Genomic DNA, 14937 nt, shown 5'->3' on the forward strand with positions numbered 1-14937 from the left:
AAGCAGGCGGATCTCTGTGAGTTCAAGGCCAACCTGGTCTACATAGTGAGTTCCAAGACAGCTGGGGCTACAGGGAGACCCTGTCTCAAAAACACACAAAAAAAAATAAATAAAAATAATAAACAGGGATTGCAGAGATGGCTCAACGGTTAAGAGCATTGACTGCTCTTGCAGAGGACCCAGGTTCAATTCCCAGCACCCATACAGCAGCTAACAACTGTCTGTCATTCCAGATCCAGGGGATCTGACACCTTCTTATGACCTCTGTGGGCACTGCACAACACAAGTGCACCTAGATACATGTAGGCATTACACCCAGACACATAAAATACATTCAGTTAAAAGACACAAGGAGGAGCCAGGTGTGGTGGCGCACGCCTATGGTCCCAGTACTGGGGAGGCAGAGGCAGGCGGATCTCTGTGAATTCAAGGCCAGCCTGGTCTACATAATGAGTTCCAGGACAGTTGGGGCTACAGGGAGACCCTGTCTCAAAAAGACCAAAAAAAGAAAAAAGAAAAAAAAAAAAAGACACAAGGACAATCTATAGAATGCCTGGTACTAAGGAACCCTGGACTGAAAGCACCATAGGGATAAAAGACAAGGAATGAGTGGTATTCTAGAAGAATTTATTCTTTTTTTGGGGGGGGGTCTTTTTGAGACAGGGTCTCCTTGTAGCCCCAGCTGGCCTGGAACTCACAGAGATCTACCTGTCCCTGCCTCTACTGGGACTAAAGGCGTGCGCCACCACACCCAGCTGAAGAAATTATTCTTAAAAGTAGTCTTAGGAGGGAGGCAGTGTCCTGACTAATTTAGGTCACAAGAATGAACTGATGATACTCTTTCAATACTTCCCTCCACACATCAGTTTTCCCCCAGGAAACGGTGCCTTCTTTGAGCCATCTTGACCTCTTGGCCAGCACAAACCTTGCAGATGAATTGAAGCCACATTAAATGTGAAAATCAGTACCAGCTAAACAACTGAGTTTTCTCAGGAATCAATTAGCATTCATACCATGACTATATAATATTCTAAGAGCTTACCAATATACCCCAAACCTATTAACAGTTAATATTTACACAACTGTAAAAGGCCCTGCACTTTTGAGACCTTTCAGTGTTACATTCATTTTATTTTCAGCTGAATCAAGAGGTATCTTTTTTCCTTGAAATTTTTTTCCAATTATACTTATTTGTGTGCGTATGCGCGTCTGTGTGTGTGTGTGTGCATGTGCTTGTGCCTGTGTTTATGGGCACGCGCATGCCATGGTCACATCTGTGGAGGTCAGAGGACTTGTGGGAATTGGTTCTTTCCTTCCACCATGCAGGTTCCTCAGATTGAACACAGGTTGTCAGGCTTTGGGGAAAGTACCTTTACTTGCTGAATCATTTTGACAGTCCCAGAGGAATCAATCAATCTCTCTCTCTCTCTCTCTCTCTCTCTCTCTCTCTCTCTCTCTCTCTCGCCAAGAAAATTACTGGACTTGCATGTATGTGAATGGACCACACATGCAATGCCTGTAGAGGCCAGAAAAGGGCGTATAGATACAGGGACAGCTGCTAGCTACCATGGGGGTGCTGGAAACCAAACCTGGGTCTTCTCCAAGAGTAGGAGAAAGTGCTCTTAATCACTGAACCATTTCTCTAGTCACCCCCTCCCCTCACCCCCCAAGGAATTCCTGCTATGGTACTGTGATCAAAGAACTACTAAATCTTTTCGAATGGAAAATGGATCCAGAAAAGCAATTATTCATTGAAATTCAAAAACTTCTAATGACTTAGGAAGAACACATACAACTGATGGATACTGTGCTTAGAATAAACTTGCAGATCTTAACAGTCAACATGTAGTAAGAGACTTAAAAGACAAATTTATGCCGGGCGTGGTGGCACACGCCTGTAGTCCCAGCACTTGGGAGGCAGAGGCAGGTGGATCTCTGTGAGTTCGAGGAGAGCCTGAACTACTTAGTTCCAGAATAGCTGGGGCTACAGGGAGACCCTGCTTCAAAAAGACAAAAACAACAACAACAATAACAACAAAAAAGGACAAATTTATTTATGAATGCCTTTTCTTTCTTTCTTTCTTTCTTTCTTTCTTTCTTTCTTTCTTTCTTTCTTTCTTCCTTCCTTCCTTCCTTCCTTCCTTCCTTCCTTGCACAGACCAAGCAGGAGCACTGCTTCCTGGCTTGCTCTACTGGCTGGTGCTCAGCCTGCTTTCTTTTTTCTGTTTTGGTCTTTTTTGAGACAGGGTCTCCCTGTAGCCTGGAACTCACTAAGTAGTTCAGGCTGGCCTCCCAAGTGCTGGGATTAAAGACATGTGCCACCATGCCCTGTCTATGAATGCCTTTTTTATCTTAGAATCACTAATTGAGGAAAGGGCTATGGACTAGAAATTTTCTTCTTGAAAAACTAAGAGTATTGGCTGCACATAGTGGTTCACACCTGTAATTCTGACATTCAGTAAGTTGAGGCAAGAGAAATCACTGCCGGTTTGAGGCCAGCCTAGGATACAGAGTTCCAGGTTAGCCTGGGCTACATAGCAAGATCCTGTCTCAAAAAACCTAAAACAGCAGCTGAAGATACGGCCCAGTAATTTAAGAGCACTTATTGCTCTTCTAAAGGACCCAAGTTCAGTTCTTAGCACTCACATTGGGCAGCTCACAACTGGCTTATGTAACTCCAGCTTCAAGAAATCAAATGCCCTCTTCTGCTGTCCATGGGCACCTGCACACTTGTGGCACTCACTCACATAGATATAGACACAAATTTAAACAACGACAAGACCCCCAAATGGCCAGGTTGTGGTAGTGGCATGCCTTTAATCCCAGCACTTAGGAGGCAGAGGCAGAGGCAGGCAGAGCTCCATTGAATTCCAGGCCAGCAAGAGCTACAAAGTGAGGCTGTCTCAAAGAAACAAAACCCCAATAAGGGCTGATTGTAGTGGCACACACCTTTACTCCCAGTGTTCAGGAGGCAGAGGCAGACAAGAATCTCTGTGATATCAAGGACAAGCTGGTCTACATAGTAAGTTCCAGGCCAGCTGGGGCTATACAAAGACCCTGTCTCAAAATACAAAACAAAAAACAAAACTGGATCAACTTACAAAAAGAGGGTGGGGTGGGGGATATAGCTCAGTTAGTAGAGCAATTGTCTAGCTGCTCAAGGTCCTGGGATTATGAGATCTCCAGCCCTGAAAAAACCTGGTGAGGTGGTATGGTGGTTGTGCTGGATAGCTTCAGTTCTCAACTTCATATACCTGAGTAGAGGGAATTTTAATTGAGGAATTGTTTACATTGGACTGGCCTGTGGCCATGTGTGGGGGGCATTTTCTTGATTGTTGAGTGATGTGGGAGGGTCCAGCCCTTTATGTGTGGTGCCACCCCTGGACAGATAGTCCTGTATTGCATAATAAAACAGGCTGACATCCACCATGGCAGCAGCCAGTAAACAGCATTCCTCATGGTCTGTGTTTTAACTCCTACCTCCAGGTTCCAGCCCTGAGTTCCTACCTTGGCTTCCCTCAGTGATGAACTATGACTCAGGAGTTGTAAGTTAAAATAAACCCTTTCCTTCCCGAAGGTGGTTTTGATCAGTTTTTATTACAGCAATAGAACCAAGACAGTCAGGCATGGTGGTATATGCCTTTAATCCCAGCATTTGGGAAGCAGAGGCAGGTGGATGAACCTCTGTGAGTTCCAGGCCAACTGGAGCTATAGGGAGACCAAAGACAAAAAAAAGAAGAAGAAGAAAAAAAAAAAAAGAAGACACAGGTCTGTAATTCCAACATTCACCTGTAATCCCATCATTTGGGAGGTGGAGGAAGATCAGAAGTTTAAGAATAGGCTTTATGGTTCTTTCTCAATGGGAATGAGTCACTATTCTAGGCAAATCCATTCACTATTTCAATTCTGCTATTCTCCAGGATGAATCTCATTTTCACTTAAACAAATTCAAACTATCTTTGATTAACAATTTAGGCATTCACAAGCTCATGAATCAAAGATGTAATGAATTTAAGCAAAACTATCAATAGCAGAGATATGCTTTCTTATCCTCCCTCCAAATCACATTAAACTACACGATAAAGCGTATGAGTGTCTTGCCTCCATACTAGGTCCACTATGTGAAGTGCAATGATATGGAGGTCAGACTAGAGTGTCAAATCCCCTAGAACTGGAGTTACAGTTGCTAGCCTTCATGATGGTACTGGGAACCAAAGCTGGGTGCTCTGCAAGAGCGGCCACTCTTAACAAGCCATCTCTCTAGCCCTTAAAGCTTTCCTTTTTTTTGGGGGGGGGGGGGGGACGGGACACACATGACTTTTTGAGACAGGGTCTCCCAGCTGGCCTTGAACACACTATGAGGACTAGGCTGGCCTTAAATTCAGAGATCTGCCTGTCTCTGTGCCACCACACCCGGCTTAAAAGGGGTGTAGCTGGAGGGACAAGCATGGGTGCTAGGAACTGAACTCTTGTATTTTTGGTTGTGAGTCTAAGCCTTTAACAGCTGTGCCAGCTCTCCAGCCCGGCTGTAGTATATACTGCAGGAAAAAAATCCCAGTCTGAGGGGAGAACAACAACAAAATACTTATGCTGATAGGGCACAGTGACCCACACCTTCAATCACAACCAGGAAAAGGGAAAGGAAGATCTCTTTTGAGTTCTAGGCCAGTCGGGACCAACAGAGTGAGACCCTGCATCAAAATCCAAAACCAACCACCACCACCAAAACTCGATGTATTCTTCTTGATTTTAACCTCAAATGGCTTAATAGATTTTTTTTTTTTTTTTTTTTTGGAGTCAGGGTTTCATTCTGTAACATTCTATAACTCAGGCCAGCTTGGAACTCAGTACATACGTAAGTCAGGCTGCCCTGAACTCATGGTGATCCTCCTGCCTCAGTCTCCTGAGTGCTGGGATTACAGGCGAGAGCCACCACACTCAGCTTACTTTTTATTTTAAGTGCTGAATTTCTATTTGTGGAACTGCTGCCAGTGTTCAAACTGTAATATTATAAAAGGTAGAGCACTTGGTTTTTCCTTCATGTCTCAACCTTCCTTACAACTTCCTCTTCATTCCATTACCAATCTCTAAGTCTGTCCTCTCCTCAGCACTCCCATCAAGAAAGCCTCATCATCACCTGGACAATGGAAAAAAGAGTTTGCATTGATATTGTCTACTATCTGGACCTCTCCACTCTACATTCTCAAAATGAACTTCAAAGATAGGCTATGTACTAACTATGTTAGGGAGGCAGAGACAGGCAGATCCTCTGGGGCTTGCTACCCTATCTACCCAGCTGAATTGGCAAGCTCAAGGTCAGTGAGAGATTGTGAATCCAAAACAAAGGTGAATGATAACCTGAGGAATGACCCAGAAGCTAACGTCTGGCTTTCACATGAGGGCAGAAACATAAAGGCACACACACAACTTTTTTTTAAGGCTTTTTAAAAAAAAATTTATGTGTACGGGTGTATTGCCTGCATGTATGTGAGTGCACCTGTGTCGTGCAATGCCTTGGAGGTCAGAGAGGGCTTCGGAGTCCCCTGGAACTGGAGTTAAGGATGGTTTGTAGCCGCTATGTGGGTGCTGGGAATTGAACCTGGGTCCTCTCCAAAAGCAGTCAGTGCTCTTAAATGCTGAGCCATCTCTCTAGCCCAAGGCTTTTTAAAAGAAACAAACAAACCCCAGTTTTTTATTTATTATTATTTTATGTATATGAGTGTATTGCCTGCATGTGTATAAGTACACCTGTGTCGTGCAATGCTCAGAGGTCAGAAATGGGTGTTAGATCCCCTGGAACTGGAGTTAAAGATGGCTATTAGCTACCATGTGAGTGCTGGGAACCAAACCTGGGTCCTCTGCAAGAGCAGTCAGCACTCTTAACAGCCTAGTCATCTCTCCAACCCCAAAAGGCTCTTGTTTTTTGACTTAAGGTTCATGTAGTACAGGCTGGTCTTCAACTTCTTAAGTAGGAGAAGATGACCTTGAACTATTGATCCTCCTGCCTATTCTTCTTGAAGTGCTAGGATTATAGGCATGTGATACCACATCTGGTTTATATGGTGCTGGGGACAGAATTTCATGAATGCTAGGCAACTACTGAGTTATAGCCACAGTCCTAAATCAGGCATTTATTAGTACTTACTACGTACCCCATAATGGTGTATGTGTGGGAGAATGTATCAGCTATGGTACTATAACAAACCATTTGTTAATATAAACAGAAAAACAACAGTAACAACAGAAGCCAAAGACTTCAGTAAACTAGGAAAAAAGTGAACGACCTGAGGAAAATGGCAGGATGGCACTCTCATTTAACATTATATTCAGATCTTAGTATAAGAAAGCGAGAAAAAGAAAAGAGATAAAGATTAGAAAGGAAGAAACATTTTATGTATTTCTGCAGAAAAATCATAGAAAATCTACATAACTACTAAAACCACTTCGTGAATTCATTAAAGCAACACAGGCAAATAAAAAAAAAAAATCAAGGTAAAAAAAAAAGGCAAATAAAAAAATCAAAATTTTATTTAGCTACAAACAGAAAAAGAGCATTCAGTATTTAGGCCAGTTCACCCAAAATGTTAATATATAACCCATAAAATAATACCAAGGAACTGCTTTCTGGCTTTTTTTTGTCTTTTTGAGACAGGGTCTCCCTGTAGCCCCAGCTGTCCTGGAACTCACTATGTAGACCAGGCTGGCCGGCCTCCAACTCACAGAGATCCTCCTGCCTCTGCCTCCCAAGTGCTGGGATTAAAAGTGTGTACCACCACACCTGGTGTGGCTTTTAAATTTGAAAGGCCAGCATGTATTTTAAACTTGCAGCATAACTCCAAAAAACTGTCCACATTTCAAAAACGTACAATGGTCATATATAGGCATTTGCTACCTTCCTGGAAAAACCAGTCATAGACTGAACATAACTGAAGCCAAAATTAAAAAAAAACAAAACAAAAACCTAATCAGTATCAAAGCAGGCTTTTTGTACAAACTAATAGTAGATCCTAAAATTTGTGGAAATGGGATACATCTTGAATATCCAAAGCCATCTTGAAAGAGAAGATCAAAGGTAGAAAACATACTATTGCAACAAAACAGTCCACAGGGTGAATTTTCAACAATGTCAATTTCATAGAGGAACAGGCAGGCTTTTCAACAAATGGTTCTGGAAAAATTAGACAACTGTTTACATAAAACAAATTGGGTGGGCACAGTGGCACACACCTTTGATCCCAGCACCCCAGCACAGGCAGAGGCAGGTGGATCTCTGAGATGGAGGCCAGCCTGGTCTACACAGCAAGTTCCTGGCCAGGTAGGGCTACAGGGAGACTGTGCCCCAACCCCCAAACAAACAAGATTTTTTAAAAAATAAAAAGCCAGGCGTGGTGGTGCAGACCTTTAATCCCAGCACTTGGGAGGCAGAGGCAGGTGGATCTCTGTGAGTTCAAGGCCAGCCTGGTCTATATAGTGAGTTCCAGGACAGCTGGGGCTATAGGGAGACCCTGTCTCAAAAAAACCAAAAAAAAAAAAAAAAGAAACCCACTAACTGAAACAATTCATGTATCCAAATGTGAAAACCTAAAAAAAGAATGAGCCAGGTTTGGTAGTACATGCCTGTAATTCCAGTACTTAGTACTGGGATAAGAGGATCACTCCAAGTTTATGGCCAGTCTGGTCTACACAGCAAGTTCTAGGCCTGCCTGGTAGGGATATATAGTGAGAACATCTAAACAAAAACAACCCCCCCCCAAAAAACCAACAACAACAAAAAAAGACAGGACTTAATTTAGAACATAACAGGGTCTGATGTGGCAATGCTGATCTGGAATTCGTAATCATCCTGCTTCTACCTTCTGAGTAGACACACCAGCATGATCAGCTCATAAAGAACTCTTATAACTCAGGAGTAAGAAACACAGGGGCTGGAGAGATGGCTCAGAGGTAAGAGTACTGGATGCTTTTGAAGAGGACCTAAATTGAGTTCCCAAAACCCACATGGAGGCTAACAGTAATCTGTAACTTCTGCTCCAGGGGATCAGATGTCCTCTTCTGGCCTCCATGGGTACTGCATGCACATGGTGCAGGTAAAACACCCATACGTAGAAAAAAGAAACACAAATCAGGTCACGTGTGGTAGTGCATGCCTATAATCCCCAGTAGGCAGTCCAAGTTCAGCCCTACCTAGTCTATATATTGAGTTCAAAGCCAGACCAGATGACATAATGAAACCTTGTCTTTAAAACAACAATAACAACAAAAAACCCTTAACTTTTTAAAGCCTTCCCCGCCCCAACATGTGTGTGTGTTAGAGATTGAATGGAGGTCTTTGTACATGCTAGCTAGGCAAATGGTCTTACCACAGAGCTATATTACCAGCCTTATAGGCCTAATTTAAAAAATATTTTTAATTTTTTTATATGTATGAGTATAGTGCCTGCACGTGTGGAAGTGCATCTGTCTCGTGTAATGCCCACAGAGGTCAGAAGAGAACACTGAATCCCCTGGAACTGAAGTTACAGTTGTTAGATACCACATGGGTGCTGGGAATCGAACCCTGGTCCTCTGCAAAAGCCAGTGCTCTCAACCACTGAGGCATCTCTTCAGGTCCCGTAACTCAGTTTTTTTTAATGAGCAAGATCTCAACATCTGGCCACCAAAAAATAAAGTTTGACTAAATGATTAGCAAAGAGGCACAAGGAATGATCACTAATTATATCAATGACAATGATATCAAGAATCAGTAGAAGTGCAAATTAAAACCACAAGGTACCACTTCACACAGACAAGAATGAATAATCCAAAAGACTGACAACCCCAAATATACCAAAGATGTAGAGAAATTAGAGTCCTTATATAATGCAAAGCATTATAGCCATCTTCGAATACAGTTTGGCAGTTTCTTAAAATGTTAAGCATATGCTCACCATGTGACCCTGCAATGCTGCCCTTGGATATCTACATCTATACAAGAGAAATGAAAGTAATGTCCATATTAAGTCCAAGGCATGGATAGCAACATATTTTATAATAGTTAAAAGTTGGAAACAAGCTGGGTGTGGTCATGCATGCTTTTAATCACAGCAGAGTCCAGCCTGGTCTACATAGAGAGTTCCGGGCCAGCTGGGGCTACCCTGTCTCAAAAAGACCAAAAAAGGTGCTGGAGATGGCTCAGCAGTTAAGAACACTGATTTGAGGACCTATTCCCAGGACCCACATGGTGGCTAACAACCATCCATAACCCCAATTCCAGGGGAATTTGACAGAATTCGATGCACTCCTAAATTCCATGGCATTGCACGACACAGGTGCACTTATATACATGCAGGCAACACACTTGTACACATTAAAAATAAACAAATAGGGCTGGAGAGATGGCTCAGTGGTTAAGAACACTGGCTGTTCTTGCAGAAGACCGGGGTTTGAATCCTAGCACCCACATAGCAGCTAACAACTATCTGTAACTCCAGTTGCAGGGGATCTGACAGCCTCTTCTGTCCTCTGTGGGCAATGCATGACTTGGGTGCACTTACCTACATGCAGGCAATACACACATAAAATAAAATAAAAAAATAAATAAAATAAAATAATAAACAAATGCCAGGCATGGAGGCAAATGCCTTAAGTCCCAGCATTTGGATCTCTGTGAGTTTGAGGTCAGCCTGGTCTACATAGAGTTTCAGACCAGCCAAGGTCACCCAGTGAGACCCTTCATAAAAATAAATAAGCCGGGGGTGGTGGCACACGCCTTTAATCCTAGCACTTGGGAGGCAAAGGCAGGTGGATTTCTCTGAGTTCAAGGCCAGCCTGGTCTATGTAGTGAGTTCCAGGACTGCTGTGGGTAAAAGGGAGACCCTGTCTCAAAAAGACCAATAAATATATAAATTAATAAATAAATAAGGTAAGTGATGAAGCCAGTGTAATGAAAGACTGGCAACTGTGTAATTTATTAAGTGTGTTCAATCTGTGGCCCGGCCCACAGGTCACATCTCATAGGCCATATGCCACATCCCAGGATAGCTATGAATGCAGTCCAACACTTCTGTACATGGCATCACCACACTATAATGTCAAAAGTTGGACACCACTAACAGTAGTTATATGGGTGGCCACTGTACAAGTCTTTTTTTTTTAATACTTTATTTAATAAATAAATTTGTGTGTGTATTGCCTGCATGTAGATAAGTGCACCCATGTCGTGCAATGGCCGCAGAGGACAGAAGAGGCTGTCGGATCCCCTGGAACTGAAGTTATGGACAGTTGTTAGCTGCCACATGGGTGCTGGTCTTCTGCAAGAACAGCCAGTGTTCTTAACTGCTGAGCCATCTCTCTAGGCCCTGTACAATTCTTTAAAATGAAAAAATTTTAAAATATTTTGAAGCAGGTGGGAAAGATACACATACACACACACACACACACACACACACACACACATATATATATGGGGGTCTTTATAAGAGAGCCTCCCTGTAACCCCAGCTGGCCTGGAACCATGTAGATCAGGCTGGCCTGTAACTCACAGAGATCTGCCTGCCTCTGCGCCCAGAAAAGATATTTTTAGCATTGTTCTTAAGCAGAGATTAAAAGACAGATGATCAACAAAAGAATAAGGCACACACACACAAATATGAGTATGGGTTCTTCAAGGAAAAACTGCTATGTTTAAAAAACTTCAAAATAAAGTTAGAAAGAAGATGATCTAAAATGGCAACTGTGGAACCCAAACCACTCATCCTAATCCCCCTTTACAAAAGAGGAAAAAAAACCTATCATGAGGGTGCTAAACAAGAATACTGTATTAAACCTCCTTTACAGAAGATTCTATATAATCAAATCAAGTTGACTAGTAATTTAATCCCCAGCTGTGACTACACACTTTTAAAGGACGGGACTGAGGCTATGTGGGAAGATGAGAACAATAAACAGGGAGGACAATAGCTAGTTACATTGAACAAACAGCAGAAAGGAAGTAACCTCCATCACTTCTGACTAGAGACCCTGCTGTGCTTACTGAATCTTTTGATGATTATAGTCATAATGTATCTGGAGTTGTTAACTTTAGAGCTAAAGGTGACAAGATAGCAATATGGATGACTGAATATGAAAACAGAGAAGCTGGTTTCCACATATAGGTAGTATATACAAGGAAAGGTTAGAACTGAACATTAGTGCTATAGGTGATAAAATAGCAATATGGACTACTGAATGTGAAAACAGAAAAGCCACTACACATATAGGGAAGTTTTACAAGAAAAGATTAGGACTTCCTCCAAAAATAGTGGTTGGCTATCAATACCATGCAGACACAGTTACTACGAATGACGTCACACTAAAAATAGGTTTGTTGTTTTTTTGAGACAGGGTTTCACTGTGTAGACCAGGCTGGCCTCAATCTTACAGAGATCGACCTGCCTCTGCCTCCCAAGTGCTGGGATTAAGTGTATGCCACCATGTCTGGCTAGATTTGCTGTTTATGACACCTTCTGAGCATTCTCACAGAAGACTGCATCAAACAACAGATTTGAGAGCTGAATCAAAGTCTCAACAAAGCACAGTGCACTGCTTTATTAAATTTGTTTAAATTTGATTCCATCTAAAATGTTGCTAAGATAAAAGAGAAGCCTCAGGCCAGGCGTGGTGGTGCACACCTTTAGTCCCAGCACTTGGGAGGCAGAGGCAGGTGGATCTTTGTGAGTTCAAGGCCAGCCTGGTCTACATAGTGAGTTCAGGTCAGCTGGGACTACAGGAGACCCTGTCTCAAAAAGACCAAAAAAAAAAAAAAAAAAAAAAAAGAGAGAGAAGCCCCATTCACTTGTCTTCTATGTCTTTTTTTCTTTTATTTTTTGCTAGTATCCACCACCTTAATCAAAGAGTTACAGCATATCCCCCAGGATATCTATGTTTTCCTGGCCCACTCTATAATAACAGTAGAACCACCACCATTATAAACATATTTTACCTTTCCATAAAATTTAAAAAGAACTTGCATTTCTATATCTTAGCAAGAAAAATATTCTGCTTATGTTCCATTTTATGTAAAAGCATATTTTACTAATTTGAAAGTATGATGAGTACAGTTCTTGGCATTTTTTTTTTTTACATTATCCTTTTTAAAAAGTTTTTTTTTTTTTTTTGGCCTTTTTGAGACAGGGTCTCCCTGTAGCCCCAGCTGTCCTGGAACTCACTATAGAGACCAGGGTGGCCTTGAACTCACAGAGATCCACCTACCTCTGCCTAAGGCATGCGCCCCTACGCCCAGCTTAAAAAGATTTTTATTTTATGTGCATGAGTGTGTTACCTGCATATAGGTCTCTGTACCACACGCATGCAATACCTTCAGAGGCCAGAGAAGGGTATCGGATTCCCTGGAACTGGAACTCCATGTGGGTATCAGGCACCGAACACAGGTCCTCTGGAAGAGCAGCCAGTGCTCTCAACCACAGAACTACCTCTTTAGTCCCTTTATCTTTGCTGTACTCTTGCTGATGGCTGCTACATTTTGTTTCCCTGCTTGATAACATTAGTGACTCTGATTTCAGTTTTTCATTTGTTTTTTCACCATGCAACACTGGTAAAGGATCCAGAAAAATGACAGAAAGGTATAGAATAAGCATTGATTTTGTGCAAAGGTAAGTAAATAAATGTTGGGGGGGGTATGACAAATTTAGTTCAATGGTAATCACTTGCATAAGCAAATTATCACAATATACTAAGGACTGTCCCTGTGGTACTGCTTCAAACAGTTCAATGAATATTTTTTTATCTTCGTAAACAATGTTTCTTGGGCCAGGTATGGTGGTACATGCCTGTAGTCCCAGCACTTGGGAGGCAGAGGCAGGTGGATCTCTGTGAGTTCAAAGCCAACCTGGTGTACATAGTGAGTTCCAGGCCAGCTGAGACTACAGGGAGATCCTGTTTCAAAAAGACCCAGCCCCCTGCAAAAAAAAATGTTTGGGTTTTTTTGGTAAAAAATGTTTAAAGGTGTGGTAGTGCACACCTTTAATCCCAGCAGTGAGAGGGAGAGGCAGGTGAATCTAATCTTTGTGAGTTCCGGGCTTGCTGGGACTATGAGGAGACCCTGTTTCAAAACACAAACATTTTTTTTTTTGACAGCATTGAAAAAAAAAAAAAAATGGGTTTCATTGTGACATTTTCATACATATATGTCGTATTTTGCTCTTATTTGTACCCTTCCCATTGCCTTCCTTCTCGCACACCTCCTCTACTAGTACCCTTTGGTCCCTAAAATAGTCCCACTTCTGCTTTTATGACACATACACATTCCATTAACCTTTTTTGTTCCTCAGTACACTGAATTTTTACTGTGTTCTTGGTTTTTTTTTTTTGAGACAGTGTCTCACTATGTAGCCCTGGTTGGCCTTGAACTCATAGAGATTTGTCTGCCTTTATACCACCACACTTGGCCTGTTTGATTGTTTTGAAATATCTCAGTATCTACCCTAAACTGGCTTTGAGCTCATGACTGTCCTGTCTCAATCTTTCCTCATTTATTTTATTTTATGTGTGAATGTAATGTCTGCATTTAGGTAGGTGCACCTGCGCCATGCAATGTCTTCAGAGGTCAGAATCCAGGGTGTCGGATCCCCTGGAACTGGAGTACAGATAGTTGTTAGCCACCATGTGGGTGCTGGGAATTGAACTCAGGTCCTCTGTAAGAGCAGTGTTCTTAACCTCTGAGCCACCTCTCCAGTCCCGTCCCAATCTTTCAAACACTGAGATTACAGACATGTGCTACCATATCTGGCATGAATTTTTACTTATAATTCTCAAAATTCAAACTTTCAAATTTTTTTTTCTTAAAAAATATTTTATTTATTTTAATTTTATGTGTATGAGTGTATTGCCTGCGTGTATGTGAGTGCAATTCCCCTGGAACTGGAGTTAAGGACAGTTCATAGCCACCATGCGGGTGCTGGGATCTAACCTGGGTCCTCTACAAGAGCAGTCAGTGCTCTTAACCACTGAGCCATCTCTCCAGCCCCTATTTACTTATTTTTTGTCTTTTTGACACAGAGTCTCTCTGTAGCCCTAGCTGGAGTGGAATGCCCTATGTAGACCAGGCTGGCCTTGAACTCAGAGAGATTTCCCTGCCTCTAACTCCCAAGTGCTGGGATTAAAGGTGTGTGTCACCACGCCCGGCTTTAGTTCTTTTATTAAAAAAAAAATTATTATTGAAGCTGAAGAGATGGCTCAATGGCTAAGAGCACTTGCTGCTCCTGTAAAGGACTCAAATTCAATTCTGAGCATCTACATCAGGAAATTCACAATGCTACAAGGACCCTATGCCTTCCTCTGGCCTCCAGGGGTACTGCACTAACGTACACATACATAAAACTGTTTTTTGTTTGTTTTGTTTTGAGACAGGGTCTTGCTGTAGCCCCAGCTGGTCTAGAACTCATTATGTAAACCAGGCTGGCCTTGAACTCACAGAGATCTGTCTGCCTCTGCCTCCTGAGTCCTGGGATTTAAGGAATGCACCACCATGCCCAGCTACTCCTTCCACTTTTAAGTAGGTTCCAGGAATAGAAATAGGATGCCAGGCTTGTGTAGCAAAGTGCCTGTATGCACTAAGCAATCTTGCCAGCCCTGTTTGTTTCTGACGTAAGATCTTTCTTTTGGATGATGGCTAGACCGAAATTCCCCATGTAGAACAGGCTGGCCTTGAACTTAAGGCTATTCTTCTGTCTCTGCCTCATGAGTACCAAGACTGCAGGTGTGTGTGTGTGCCACCATACCTAGCTAGAAAATCAATTTAATTTTCAGCAAAGGCTTACTGTGAATTCTAGTATAAGGTTATATAATCTCTACAAATGTCTATAATGTTGATAAACTCAGAAAGTTCTCTGACTCTTACACTCTCTGACCAAACCTTCTAAGGTTTTTTACTGGACCCTTTGCTACCAATTTTCCAGCTCT

The 14937-nt window shown here is 42.2% G+C and overlaps 1 protein-coding gene and 1 pseudogene across 3 annotated transcripts in view; one reads left to right on the plus strand and one right to left on the minus strand.

The window, feature by feature from the left end:
- The window catches only part of Arih2 (ariadne RBR E3 ubiquitin protein ligase 2), a 65091-nt gene that overhangs the window by 20045 nt on the left and 30109 nt on the right, over positions 1-14937 (minus strand). The window lies entirely within an intron of this gene.
- Positions 10705-11532, plus strand: LOC108491768 (annotated as a pseudogene).

This window comes from Nannospalax galili, unplaced genomic scaffold (assembly GCF_000622305.1).
Source record: "Nannospalax galili isolate Female #2095 unplaced genomic scaffold, S.galili_v1.0 scaffold786, whole genome shotgun sequence".
NCBI lineage: Eukaryota > Metazoa > Chordata > Mammalia > Rodentia > Spalacidae > Nannospalax > Nannospalax galili.